Source organism: Anomaloglossus baeobatrachus, chromosome 2, assembly GCF_048569485.1.
Source record: "Anomaloglossus baeobatrachus isolate aAnoBae1 chromosome 2, aAnoBae1.hap1, whole genome shotgun sequence".
NCBI lineage: Eukaryota > Metazoa > Chordata > Amphibia > Anura > Aromobatidae > Anomaloglossus > Anomaloglossus baeobatrachus.
In genome coordinates this window covers 495,633,191-495,649,288 of record NC_134354.1, presented here as the reverse complement: position 1 = coordinate 495,649,288, position 16,098 = coordinate 495,633,191, and positions in this window count along the sequence as shown.

The window sequence follows — 16,098 nt, the reverse complement described above, 5'->3', positions numbered from 1 at the left end:
TTATTGTTAGCACTCCTGTTATCTGCCCCACACCTTTTGACTACCCAACCTCAAGGCTAGCCTGTGAGTAGTGACTATCATCACATTGTAACTGAAGATAGAAGCTGTTGGAGGAATTCTAAATTGTACAGGGCTATACTTTCTGCTCAGATTCAACCAAATGCAGCAAGGTTGATTGGATGTTGCTTCACAGTACAGATGGACAATGACCCAAAACTACTGCAAAAGCAACTCAGAAGTTCTTTAAGGCAAAGAAATGAAATATTCAGCAATGTTGAAGTTAATCACCAGATGTCAACCCCATCGAGAAAGCATTTTTACATGCTTAACACAAAACTTAAGGCAGAAAGACCAACAAACATGCAACCACTGAAGTTAGCCACAATAAAGGCATGGCAAAGCATCACAAAGGAGGAAACCCATATTTTGGTGACATCTATGACTACCAGACTTTAGGCAATCAAAGTATTCTCTACAAATGACCATTCTATTTATGGTGAATTTGTCCAATTAATATTGAGCTCGTGAAATGAGGAGGCTTTGTAGAAAAATCATTGCAATTCCTAAAGTTTCACAGAATATTTTTGTTCAACCCCTTTAATTATACCTGAAAGTCTACACTTCAATTTCATCTTAGTTGTTTTATTTTAAATAAAAAAATAGTGGCATGCAGAGCCAAAATCACGAAGATTCAGTCACTGTGTAAATATCTCTAGACATAAATGTACACCGTGTGCAGAAGTATTAGGCAAGTTGTATTTTAGAGGATTTTTTTTATTGATCAACAACTATGTTCTCAATCAACCCAAAAGACTCATAAATATCAAAGTTTAATATTTTTGGAAGTTGGGGTGGTTTTTTTTTTAGATTTGGCTACCTTAGGAGGATATCTGTTTGTGCAGGTAACTATTACTGTGCAGAATTATTACGCAACTTAATAAAAACCAAATATATAACCATCTCACTTGTTTATTTTCACCAGGTAAACCAATATAACTGCACAAAATTTAAAAATAAACATTTCTGACATGCAAAAACAAACCTCAAAAAATTAGTAATCAATATAGCCTTCCAAACACTGTTCTGAGAGGTGTACTGTTTTCCCTCCCTGTAGAGCTCACATTTTATGAGGGACCACAGGTTCTCTATGGGGTTCAGATCAGGTGAACAAGGGGGCCATGCCATTATTTTTTCATCTTTTAGACCTTTACTGGCCAGCCACGCTGTGGAGTAGTTGGATGCATGTGATGTAGCATTGTACTGCATGAAAATCTTGTTTTTCTTGAACGATACTGACTTCTTCCTGTACCACTGCTTGGAAGAAGTTGTCTTCCAGAAACTGGCAGTAGGTCTGGGAGTTAAGCTTCATTCCATGCTCAACCCGAAAAGGTCCAACAAGTTCATTTTTGATGATACCAGCACATACCAGTACCCCACCTCCACCTTGCTGGCGTCTGAGTCAGAGTGGAGCTTTCTGCCCTTTACTGATCTAGCCTCTGGCCCATCCATCTGGCCCATCAAGAGTCACTCTCATTTCATCAGTCCATAAAATCTTTGAAAAATCAGTCTTAAGATATTTCTTGGCCAAGTCTTGACATTTTATTTTATGTTTCTTGTTCAAAGGTGGTCGTCTTTCAGCCTTCCTTACCTTGGCGATGTCCCAGAGTATGGCACACCTTGTGCTTTTTGATACTCCAGTAACGTTGCAGCTGTGAAACATGGCCAAACTGGTGGCAAATGGCATCTTGGTAGCTTCATGCTTGATTTTCCTCAATTCATGGGCAGTTATTTTGCGCCTTTTTTGCCCAACATGCTTCTTGCAACCCTGTTGGCTATTTGCCATGAAACACTTGTTTGTTCAGTGATCACGTTTAAAAAAATTGGCAATTTCAAGACTGCTGCATCCCTCTGGAAGACATCTCATAATTTTGGACTTTTCAGAGCCCGTCAAATCTCTCTTCTGACCCATTTTGCCAAAGGAAAGGAATTTGCCTAATAATTAAGCACACCTTATATAAGGTGTTGATGTCATACACCACACCCCTCATCATTACAGAAATGCACATCACCTGATTTACTTAATTGGTAGTTGGCTCTCAAGCCTATACAGCTTGGAGTAGGACAACATGTATAAAAAGTATCATGTGATCAAAATACTCATTTGCCTAATAATTTTGCACACAGTGTATGTTCTTTTTGGCAAGGGTTAAATAATTGGGGTTAGAAAAATTGGCAAAACTTAATTATAGTGTTGTACATAATGTATGGGTGAAGAAAGAGTGACAATGAATAAAGTAGTTTAAAAGAAAAAAATAATATCATTGCTATGTATGGGGAGTCGCTAGTAGCATCAGATGCAGCACCACCATCACTGGCACCTGCTTTTCAGGCAGTAGTACTACCGAATGCAGGTGACAATTGTCCTCCTTTGCCTCTGGAAAGCATATTATTGTGCAGGAAGCAGATTGCATTATGGAATATTTGGCACATAAATAGTCTCAGCAGGATGATGTCGTCTCACTTTAAGAATGCGCTCACATTAGATTATGTAAAATTGTCCAGATCCTCAGCCAGAAAAGATGGTGAGCATCAGGTGAGTGTCATGCATTTTTTCCTCATCTAGCATCGGTATGTCATGTGAGGGCTATTTTTTTTTAGGCAACATAAAGAATGCACACTCGCATAGCAGTCACATAACATACAGATGATAGGTGTGGAAAAAAGCATGACACTCGCCAACTCTGAGAATCTGGAAGATTTTATATACAAGAATGTGACCACACCCTAAAGCCAGCTTTACACCTTACAATTAGGTATGCGATCTCGTATGCGATGTGACACGCCCAGGTCGCATATGCGATTGAATGAGATTGCACATAGGTCGTTCATTTGCTGTCACACGGGCGTTAGTAGTCTATGTTAAATTGATCAATTTTGTGTGCGATCCTTTAGATCATGTGTTCTGTGACGTATGCATTGGGCACCCTTTTTTTTTTTATTTATTGACTTGCCAAGCGTGTGTAATGTGTAATGATGCGTTTTTACTATGTCATCTGCCATTCAGCTTTGCTACATGGCCGCTAACAGCAGACTCAGACAGCCATGTAGCAGAGCTGAATGGCAGATGACAGCAGACACAGACAGAGCCGCACTGTCAGAATGAACTCGGGTGAACTTCACCCGACTTCATTGTCATGCTGCGGCTCTGTCTGTGTCGCGTCCTGATTAGCGGTCACCTGTGAAGGGCTCACCGGTGACCGCTAAACTCCTGAGTAAGTGAATTGAGCAGCCCTCTCTCATATACTCACCGATCCCCGGCGCGGCACTGCACGGCATTCACACTGCTCCGGCGGCTTTTACTGTTTTGAAAAAGCCGGCCGCCCATTAAACAATCTCGTATTCCCTGCTTTCCCCGCCCACCGGCGCCTATGATTGGTTACAGTGAGACAAGCCCCCACGCTGAGTGATAGGTGTCACACTGCACCCAATCACAGCAGCCGGTGGGCGTGTCTATACTGTGTAGTGAAATAAATAATTAAATAATTAAAAAAAACGGCGTGCGGTCCCCCCCAATTTTAAAACCAGCCAGATAAAGCCATACGGCTGAAGGCTGGTATTCTCAGGATGGGGAGCTCCACGTTATGGGGAGCCCCCCAGCCTAACAATATCAGCCAGCAGCCGCCCAGAATTGCCGCATACATTAGATGCGACAGTTCTGGGACTGTACCCGGCTCTTCCCGATTTGCCCTGGTGCGTTGGCAAATCGGGGTAATAAGGAGTTATTGGCAGCCCATAGCTGCCACTAAATCCTAGATTAATCATGTCAGGCGTCTATGAGACACCTTCCATGATTAATCTGTAAATTACAGTAAATAAACACACACGCCCGAAAAAATCCTTTATTATAAATAAAAAACACAAACATATACCCTGGTTCACCACTTTAATCAGCCCCAAAAAGCCCTCCTTGTCCGGCGTACTCCAGGATGATGCAGCGTCGCATCCAGCTCTGCTGCATGGAGGTGACCGGAGCTGCAGAATACACCGCCGCTCCGGTCACCTCCACACAGCAAATGAAGACAGCCGGCGATCAGCTGAGCTGTCACTGAGGTTACCCGCTGTCACTGGATCCAGCGGTGGATGCAGCGGTGGCCGCGGGTAACCTCAGTGACAGCTCAGCTGATCGCGCTACTCACCGCTGCTCCTCTCACCTCCACGCAGCAACTGAGGTGAGTAGCGCGATCAGCTGAGCTGTCACTGAGGTTACCCGCGGCCACCGCTGCATCCACCGCTGGATCCAGTGACAGCGGGTAACCTCAGTGACAGCTCAGCTGATCGCCGGCTGTCTTCATTTGCTGTGTGGAGGTGACCGGAGCGGCTGTGTCTTCTGCTGCTCCGGTCACCTCCATGCAGCAGCGCTGGAAGCGACGCTGGAGCATCCTGGATTACGCCGGACATGGAGGGCTTTTTGGGGCTGATTAAAGTGGTGAACCAGGGTATATGTTTGTGTTTTTTATTTATAATAAAGGATTTTTTCGGGCGTGTGTGTTTTTTAACTGTAATTTACAGATTAATCATGGAAGGTATCTCATAGACGCCTGACATGATTAATCTAGGACTTATTGGCAGCTATGGGCTGCCAATAACTCCTTATTACCCCGATTTGCCAACGCACCAGGGCAAATCGGGAAGAGCCGGGTACAGTCCCAGAACTGTCGCATCTAATGTATGCGGCAATTCTGGGCGGCTGTTGGCTGATATTGTTAGGCTGGGGGGCTCCCCATAACGTGGAGCTCCCCATCCTGAGAATACCAGCCTTCAGCCGTATGGCTTTATCTGGCTGGTTTTAAAATTGGGGGGACCGCACGCCTTTTTTATCAATTATTTATTTCACTGCACAGTATAGACACGGCCACCGGCTGCTGTGATTGGGTGCAGTGTGACACCTGTCACCCAGCGTGGGGGCGTGTCTCACTGTAACCAATCATAGGCGCCGGTGGGCGGGGAAAGCAGGGAATACGAGATTGTTTAATGGGCGGCTGGCTTTTTCAAAACAGTAAAAGCCGCCGGAGCAGTGTGAATGCCGTGCAGAGCCGGGCCGGGGATCGGAGATCGGTGAGTATATGAGAGAGGGGGTAAGAGGGATAGACTGACATGGACAGAGAGAGAGGGACAGAGATAGTGACCGACTGACAGAGATTAGTGAATGACAGACATTGTGAGGCGCTTCAGAACGCAGCTTTTCAGCTGCGCTCTGAAGCAGACCTTTTTTAAGCTGCGGTGCAGAGCGCACACCTGCGCACATAGCCTCAGACATCAAAATCGTATGAGGGATGTCACACGTTTCAATTGACTAGGTTCATACAACAAAACGTCCAATGTATGAGGAATAAACGACGTGTATGCGATCACCGTATTTTCGTTCAATCTTGATTGCACGTAGGTGTCACACGCAAATACGTCACGAACGATGCAGGATGTGCGTCACTTACAACTTGACCCCGACGACGGATTGAAAGATTTATTGAAGCGTGTAAAGCAGGCATAAGTCAATGTTCTGTACAGAACTGTCTATTTGATCACAAATGACTAGGAAAGGTTAAGTTTGGACTGGTTTTATATTTTTTTAAAAACATGAAAAGTCTGACAGTGTATTATGCTATTAAACGGGTGTTTATTATTACAGGTTTATCATCCATTTCTATATTAAGGTCACTTTGACATTACTAAGGATGTATTTGTGTTAAGGAGATTGAAAAGGGTTGGCCATAGTCCGAGGAGACCTGACAGTGATATATCTACATTTCTAATGCAATTAGAGTCCCTAAATTCAAATTTGTCAGGTTCTGCGGGTTTTTAAAAAATTTAGATTGGTTGAACATAAATATGCAACAAAACAAATGTTTGGGAAAAATATTCCAAACCTGACAAATTCTAATTTCAAATAATTCAATCTTCCGTGTTAGATAATATAAAGTACTGTTTATTTACACCTAATGTGTTATTATTGGAGACTAAAGACAATCAAATGTTGTTAATGAGTAAGGATACCTGGTCATTTAATAATAGGCAAGTAATGGAAATAAAATGTTTGCTTCATCATTCAGCCATTCTAGGTACAGGTTATTTCAAAGAAACATGCACAGTAATCAATCTCCCAGATGGCTTGTAACCACTGACCCAAAAATAAACAGCTCAGGGGAAGAAATAAACATTTTGCCAAGCTACCATGTTAATTACATTGCACTATTTTTCTTATACGCAATCACTAGCAAAAGTCATGTCACCCTAGTTCTATTTCTCACTGTCCAATACAGACTTGTTGACTAAATTTAAAGGTTTAGAACTTTAGCTTTGTAGCATATATATATATATATGTCACGCTCCCCGGGTCCTCGGCTCTCCTCCCCGGGTCCTCTGCTCCGCTCCCCGGGTCCTCAGCTCCGCTCCCCGGCTCACCTGCCCTGCTCCCCGCTCTCCAACCTCCGGTGCCCGTCCTTCCCAGGCCCCCTGGTCTCCGCTCCCGGCGCCCGACGGCTTCCCAGGTCCTGGCCGGCTCCCCTGCGTCCTCCTCTCAGCTTCCTTCCCTGGCTTCTGGCACCCGCGCCGCGCGCACGCGCATTAGGGCGCGCGCGCGGTCACTGACCCTTTCTTAAAGGGCCAGTGTCAAATTACAGGAAATGATGCACATAGGCACAGGGTATATAGGGGGTTAATGTCCAAGGGAGCGGGGCCTGTTCTTCGTGTTTTCCCAAGCTAGGAGTCAGGTCTCCTTGTATTTTGTGAGATACTTACCTCTCTATCTTCTAGAGCCGATCCTGCATCGCCATCCGGTTCTGCGGTACCTCGAACCCCGAACGCTGCCTATCTGCTATCCTGACAGTCCGTACCATCTCGGATCCCTGCGGTGACCCATCATCTCGCTCCAACGGTTCCGGACCCCGCCTGACACCATCACGGCTTCCGAACCTGAGCTCCGTCACCCGGACCACCATCAGTGACCTCGTGGTCCCAGGGACTTCTCCATTTTCTCCCAGTGCACGGACTGTCCTGCTACCTACAGTGCTCCGGCTACCGGACTCCTTTCCCTCATCCGGGAGTTCGGCCCAGTGGATCCACCTCCAGGGTCTACCCGTCTATCTGGCCCTAACAATATATATATATATATATATTTATATTTATATATATTTATATATTTTTTTTTTTATATTTTTGCCCATTAAAAATTATTTTTTATATAAAAATATATATATATATATATTTTTATATAAAAAATAATTTTTAATGGGCAAAAAAATGGAAAGTAAACAGCAAAAAAATGCAAATACAATGACTCCATGTATGTATTATTTAAGTGGAAATTGCATATGTTTAAAATTCACATAAAAAATTGCATTTGCAACTTTTTTATTCATCTGCCAAAAAGGCTAGAAAAAAGGCTTTGGTAACTTTATAAATTTACCATTATGTTTACTATTTAAAGAAAAGCTAAAATGTAACAGTACTTAAAAAAACCCCAAAAAAACAACATTTCATATGTCATAGTGACATTTCAATTGATTTATTTGGTGGAGTCTGGGTGCAGAAACTCTCACCTATCACTAATTTGGAGAAATAGCTTTCAATTGAGCTCTAATTTTCTATGGCACTTAAGTCAGGTTCAGCAGAAGGTTTATAAATATATTTAATGTCCCAGGGATTGACTAAAAGCTTCGGCCCCTCCTTTTCAGGTATCATTGAAAGTCCAAACCCCTATAACTACACTGATAAAAATATAAATTTCTGTATGAAATGCTAAAGTAACTTTGATAAAGTTTTAAAAGTAATGGCAAAGCCTTAAAGAAAAAAAGGCTCATGTTAGCGCAGATGTACATGCATCAGACTTAAAGGGGTTGTCCGACATAACAAAAATGTTTGAGTTTAAGCTAATCTGTACTGTATTGTCATATTAAACACCCCTACATTGTTATTTTTTGTTTTCTAACTTTTGTTCCTCTTGAATTCGCCCTTTATTCTCTGCAGCTTCTTGTTTACATTCAGCTCCAGCAAACTGACCACTTCCTGTGCAAAACCTCACAGTCACAGCTGGCACCGCCCGGCCTCACTGTCCAGCCCCACTCCAGTGTCCAGCCCCACTCCAGTGTCCAGCCCCACCCTCTGCCCACCCCCTGCACACACATTCCCTGTCAGTATATTCTGCCCCAGCACCTGACCTGTTATCGCTACAGCATTGCAAATAACAGCCCCACATCGGTCTCTGCACCCCACACCACATCAGGCTCTGCACCGCATACACACACATCAGGCTGTGCACCGCATACACACACATCAGGCTGTTCACCGCACACACACACATCAGGCTGTGCACCGCACACACACACACACACACATCAGGCTGTGCACCGCACCGCACACACACACACACACCAGGCTGTGCACCGCACACACACACACACACATCGGGCTGTGTACCGCATACACACACACATCAGGCTGTGTACCGCATACACACACACACACACACATCAGGCTGTGTATCGCATACACACACACATCAGGCTGTGTACCGCATACACACACACACATCAGGCTGTGTACCGCATACACACACACACACACACAACGGGCTGTGCACCGCATACACACACACACACACATCAGGCTGTGTACCGCATACACACACACACACACACATCAGGCTGTGTACCGCATACACACACACACACACACACATCAGGCTGTGTACTGCATACACACACACATCAGGCTGTGTACCGCATACACACACACACACACACACACACATCGGGCTGTGCACCGCATACACACACACACACATCAGGCTGTGTACCGCATACACACACACATCAGGCTGTGTACCGCATACACACACATACACACATCGGGCTGTGTACAGCATACACACACACATCAGGATGTGTACCGCATACACACACACACATCGGGCTGTGCACCGCATACACACACACACACATCAGGCTGTGTACCGCATACACACACACACATATCGGCTGTATACAGCATACACACACACACACATCAGGCTGTGTACCGCATATACACTCACACACATCGGGCTGTGTACCGCATACACACACACACACACACATCAGGCTGTGTACCGCATACACACACACACACACATCGAGCTGTGCACCGCTTACACACACACATACACACACACACACACATCGGGCTGTTCACCGCATACACCCACACATACACACACACATCGGGCTGTGCACCGCATACACACACACATACACACACACACATCAGGCTGTGCACCGCATACATACACACACACATACACACACACATCGGGCTGTGCACCGACTCCCCCCTAGGGAGTACATACTCACCCTTCCTCGGTCCCTGCCGCTCCTGCACGTTCGCGCGCTGTCTGTGCTCTGGACATATCAGCACAGTAGTGACGTCACCGCTGTGCTGAAGAGAGCACAGACAGCGTGCAGTGATGAGAAGCAGCGCAACGCTCCTTCTCATCAGCGCTTTCAAATATACCGGCATCTGTGATCTGTGATGCCGGTTATTTGAATGTGTGATCCTGAGCAGGGGCCCGGTGCTGGCGCTGACACCACTGCAGCTGCCGCCAGGCCCCGCCCCCAGGTCACGGGTCCCACAGCAGTGCAGGGGGAGGTTGTGGGCAGAGTACGGGGTGCGGGGGAATGTGTGGGAGGGTGCAGGGAAGGGGGGCGGGGCTCATCGCACTGAATCCACCCAGCAGGGAGGCGACATGCTGTTTCCACATTTGCATGTCAACATGGCCCTGCCCATGTTGACATGAAATGACCGGAAGCAGCAAAATCGCGGCAGGAGCGATCACATGACTGCTCTGAGCTGGGGGAGAGGGGCTGACAGCAGGGCAGGTAAGTGGTCTCTATCTACTTACCTGCCCCAATGTAGCCCAATAGGGAAATAATAAAAAAAAGCAAATTAAGCCGGATAACCCCTTTAAGAGGCATGCAACTTCTCAGACTTTGGACACACTTATTGCAAACTAATATTTCTAAATTTATTGGTGCAACAAATGCATTATTTATAGCTATTGTCAAATATTGTTAAATCAGTTTATTAGGCTGCAAAGCCAACCTACACTTTACTCATCAATCTATTTTGTAATAATTTTTAATAAAATTGAGTGGATTTTCTATGATTTTACAAAAAGTTGTCCAAAAGTAGTGAATGGTATTAAAAACCATTTAAAAGGAAAACAAGAAAGCGAAAAACTCGGTAGTCAGCTAAACCAAAGTAGAATTCCACTGCATAAAGGTGGCAGTGCACCAGATGTAACGAAGAACACAATGTTTCAGCAGCAGAAGATTTCGAAAATCATGCCAGCTTTCCCTATTTGAAACAGTGCAAACATTAAGGAGATGTATCCGAAATGTGTTTGCCTGGCATTTTAACTCCTTATTGGTGGTGGTAATGTAATTTTTACATTTATACATTAGCAAATCAATGGAATTTTTGGGAATCTCCTGCATCTGATACTTTGTCTTCTTCATAACGTTTTAAAGCTGCTCTAGTACCTCTGGTGATTCCTATTGGTTTTTCAGTGACATGGTCCAGAATGTTACTCTTGTGACCAAAGTAGTTAATCGCTGATCTTAGCAGCTCTATTTGTATGTATGTCACATGACCAGTGAAGCTGGTGATTGTCTTCAACAATCACTTGAATATTGGATGGGACATGATCATTACAGGATTGGGAGAGAATAGTGGAGCGACAGTGCTTGGATGCAAGATGTCATACTCACTACTGTAAATTAATGGTTAATGATAATGGTAGTAATGATCCTCTCTTCTCTTGGGCAACTGTTCTGATATTCTGGAAAACCCCTTTTAATTAGTAAAATATTTAAAGAAACTCACTGTGTCAAGTTCATTGGACTTTCTATTGTACCTGTTACAAAAGTTCTATGCTTACAAACAGTAACAAAGTAGGTTAACTGGTATAAGGGTGGCTTTACACGCTGCGACATCGCTAGCCGATGCTAGCGATGGCGAGTGTGATAGCACCCGCCCCTATCGTTATGCCGATATTTCGTGATCGCTGCCGCAGCGAACATTATCGCCACAGCAGCGTCACACGCACTTACCTGGTCGTCGGCGTCGCTGTGACTGCTGTAAAATCACCATCAACATCACCACGACGTCACTAAGCGGCCGGCCAATCAAAGCGGAGGGGCGGAGATGAGCGGGTCGAACATCCCGCCCACCTTCTTCCTTCCTCATTGCTGGCGTGTGGCAGATAAGGAGAGGTTCTTCATTCCTGCGGCGTCACACGTAGCGATGTGTGCTGCCGCAGGGACGAGGAACAACTTCGCCCAAGCAACAGAAACGATAATTGGGAGCGGACCTCCATGTCAACGAGGAGCGATTTTGATCGTTTTTGCAACGATCCAAAATCGCTCCTAGGAGTCACACACAACGAGATCACTACAGCGGCCGAATGTGCGTCACAAAATCCGTGACACCCAACGAGATCGCTGTAGTGATCTCGTAGCGTGTAAATCCCGCTTTAATTGCAGGTATTAGAAAAGGGGTCAGTTTCTTAGCTTGAATGTTATCTCTAACTTTTTTATATACAGTATTTATATATGTATATATATATATATATATATATATATATATTTATATTAGTAGGAAAATAGCAGGCTACGCATATGTGACCTGCAGTTCAATCTAAAAAAATTACACAGTATTGAGCAATATAGATTCTTCCTTTTCCAAGGCCATGTGTCATGGATGTGTCATGCTTGATAGACAGTCCTGTAGCTTCCGGCTGTAGAAGTTCAAATAAATTGGCTACACAAGCTGCTCTCTGACTTTCCTTTTTACCTGCATGGGGTTGATCCCTAAAGCTGGGTTCACACATAGCGACAGCGACAACGACGTCGCTGTTACGTCACCATTTTCTATGACGCAACAGCGACCTTGTAAGTCGCTGTTATGATCGCTGCTTAGTTGTCAAACACAGCAGAAGCAGCAGTGATCATAAGGACACGCGTCGCTGTGCTACATGTACAGAGAGCAGGGAGCCGCGCTTAGCGCTGGCTCCCAGCACTCCTAGCTACAGTACACATTGGGTTAATTACCCGATGTGTACTGCAGCTACATGTGCACAGAGCAGGGAGCCATGCTTAGCGCTGGCTCCCTGCACTTCTAGCTACAGTACACATCAGGTTAACTACCCGATGTGTACTCCAGCTACATGTGCAGAGAGCAGGGAGCCGGCACTGGCAGCGAGAGCGGCGGACGCTGGTAACGAAGGTTAATATCGGGTAACCAGGGAAAGGTCTTCCCTTGGTTACCCGATGTTTACCCTGGTTACAGCTTACCGCAGCTGCCAGATGCCGGCTCCTGCTCCCTGCTCGCTTCATTTCGTCGCTCTCTCGCTGTCACACACAGCGATGTGTGCGTCACAGCGGGAGAGCGACGACCAAAAAATAAAGCTGGACATTGAGCAACGACCGGCAACCTCCCAGCAGGGGCCAGGTCGTTGCTGGATGTCACACACAGCGACAGTGACAGGACGTCGCTGCAACGTCACAGAAAATGGTGACGTACCAGCGACGTCGTTGTCCTTGTTGCTGTGTGTGACACCTCCCTTTCTCTTTAGGATCCTGCAGATTTCTATACCTTTTAAGCTGTTAATCTTCAGCAATTAATTGTGTGTCTTTAAATACCCTCATTCCCTCTTACTCTGTGTGGATGATAGGTCTAATACCGTTAACTAGTCTTCAGTGCAAGCAGTCGGGTTGTTTTCATAAGGAGAAACTTTGTAGTTGTTACAGTTCCTCTCCATGAGTCATCTGGAGAAAAGTTATTTGTTTACTTCCCCTTTTTAGAGTGAAGTGGGGTTGACTAAGAGCTCATGCCATCTCTTCCCTACCTAGGGCCTATTTCAGGGTCAGCCAGAGTCAGGTATCCTGCTCGGCACATAGGAGCAGAACCTATATAGATTGGTGAGGGAAGCCAGGGGCCAGTTGTAGGTTTGGTCAGAGGTTACCATCTCTCCCTTCCCTAGACACAGGATTTCCCTTCCCTTTTCTTTTACCATTCGCTTGGTACTTCCCCATACCTAATGTGACACCATGATGATCTTTCATGAATAGTATGTCAGAATGTTGAAATAAAAAGTAAGGTTTTTGTTCCTTGCTTCATGCAGCTGTCGATCGGATAGTGTAGTCATAAAGTCTCCTAGGGGGACTAGTAGAATCAATAAAAATTGTAAAAAAAAAAGTTTTTAAAATATGAAAAAAATAAAAAAAAGTAAAAGTTCAGATAACCCTTCTTTTGCCCCATTGAAAATAAAACAATAGGAAAGATACACATATTTAGCATCGCCACGTTCAGAAATGCCCAATTTATTAAAATATAAAATCAGAGAGTAGAAGAAGAAGAAAGGGTTCTCAAGTCCGCGCCAAGGACCCAAACGGATTCAAAAGGAGATTAATGCTTCTTTAATATCATGCACAGGTCAATGCCTTGGGTCCGTTTGGGACCTGTGCATGATATTAAAGAAGCATTAATATCCTTCTGAATCCGTTTGGGTCCTTGGTGGCGCGGAATTGAGAACCCTTTCTTCTTCTACTCTCTGTTATCAGTCATACTTGGGACTGCTGTCTGGACCCGGATTCTTACATGCTTGCATACTTTTTGTGACTGGCACAACTGCTATAGGTGAGTTTGATTTTTCATTTGTACCCTTTCTATATTGGGGTAAGACCCTATTGCGATTTTTTTTCCACAGCTCTTGATTAAAATATAAAATCAATTATTATGATCGGTATAGCGAGAAAAAAATAAAATGGCAGAATTACTTGTTTTGCTGGTGCAACATTGTATTAAATGTAATAACATCCTAGACATTGTAACTATGCAAACATAGTTAATATAATTAAAAATATCAGCCCAATATACAAAAAATAAGCCCTAGATCCTGAAAAATGAGAACCCTATGGGGCTTGAAAAATGATGACAAAAGGGCTATTTTTTTTTTTTTTACAACTTCTGAATTTTTTTTCACTACGTAGATAAAAGTGAGACTATACACTATGTGCAGAATTATTAGGCAACTGGAGTATTTTGATCACATGATCATTTTTATACATGTTGTCCTACTCCAAGCTGTATAGGCTTGAGAGCAAACTTCCAATTAAATTAATCAGGTGATGTGCATATCTGTAATTAGGAGGGGTGTGATGTAATGACATCAACACCCTATATAAGGTGTGCTTAATTATTAGGCATCTTCCTTTCCTTTGGCAAAATGTATCAGAAGAGAGATTTGATGGGCTCTGAAATTGTGAGGTGTTTCGCAGAGGGATGCAACAATCTTGAAATTGGCAAACTTTTGAAGCGTGATTACCGAACAATCAAGCGTTTCATGGCAAATAGCCAACAGGGTCGCAAGAAGTGTGTTGGGCAAAAAAGGCGCAAAATAACTGCCCATGAATAGAGGAAAATCAAGCAGGAAGCCACCAGTTTGGCCATATTTCAGAGCTGCAACATTACTGGAGTATCAAAAAGCACAAGGTGTGCCATACTCAAAGACATGGCCAATGTAAGGAAGGCTGAAAAATGACCACCTTTGAACAAGAAACATAAGATAAAATATCTTAAGACTGAGTTTTCAAAGGTTTATGGACTAATGAAATGAGAGTGACTCTTGATGGGCCAGATGGATGGGCCAGAGGCTGGATCAGTAAAGGGCAGAGAGCTCCACTCCGACTCAGACGCCAGCAAGATGGAGGTGGGGTACTGGTATGGGCTGGTATCATCAAAGATGAACTTGTGGGACCTTTTTGGGTTGAGGATGGAGTGAAGCACAACTCCCAGACCTACTGCCAGCTTCTGGAAGACAACTTCTTCAAGCAGTGGTACAGAAAGAAGTCAGCATCGTTCAAGAAAAACATAACCTCCCTACTAACCAGAATCCCACAATGTCTGTCTGCTATTTCATCCTTTTTCTCTGCTCGATTCCTAAAACTGAACATGGACAAAACAGAATTCATTGTCTTTCCTCCTCCTCACTCAACTCCCCCACCTGACATATCCATCAATGTCAATGGCTGCTCACTTTCCCCAGTGCCACGCGCTCGCTTCCTGGGAGTAATCCTAGACTCTGATCTCTCTTTCAAGCCACATATCCAAGCCCTTTTCACCTCCTGCCATCTCCAACTCAATAATATTTCACGGATCCGTACATTTCTTTCCCAAGAAGCTGCAAAAACCCTAATACATGCCCTTATTATCTCCCGTCTGGATTATTGCAACCTCCTGCTCTGTGGCCTCCCTTCTAACAGTCTCGCACCCCTACAATCTATTCTAAACTATGCTGCCCGGCTAATCCACCTGTGCCCCCGCTACTCCCCGACCTCTCCTCTCTGCCAATCCCTTCACTGGCTTCACTGGCTTCCCATTGCCCAACGACTCCCGTTCAAAACACTAACCATGACATACAAAGCCATCCACAACCTGTCTCCTCCCTACATCTGTGACCTAGTCTCCCGGTACTTACCTACACGTAACCTCCGATCCTCACAAGATCTCCTTCTCTACTCCCCTCTCATCTCCTCTTCCCACCATCGCATCCAAGATTTCGCCCGTGCCTCCCCCATACTCTGAAATGCTCTGTCACAACACATCAGACTCTCGCCTACCTTGCCAAGCTTCAAAAGGAACCTGAAGACCCACCTCTTCCGACAAGCCAACAACCTGCCATAACCCTCAGTCTGATACAGCGCCGCACAATCAGCTCTACCCTAACCTACTGTATCCTCATCTATCCCTTGTAGACTGTGAGCCCTCGCAGGCAGGGACCTCTCTCCTCCTGTACCTGTCTGTGTATTGTACTGTTTATGATTATTGTACTTGTCCCTATTATGTATACCCCTTTCACATGTAAAGTGCCATGGAATTGATGGCGCTATAATAATAAATAATAATAATAATAATTTTCATGCAGCACAATGCTCCATCACATGCATCCAACTACTCCACAGTGTGGCTGGCCAATAAAGGTCTAAAAGATGAAAAAATAATGACATG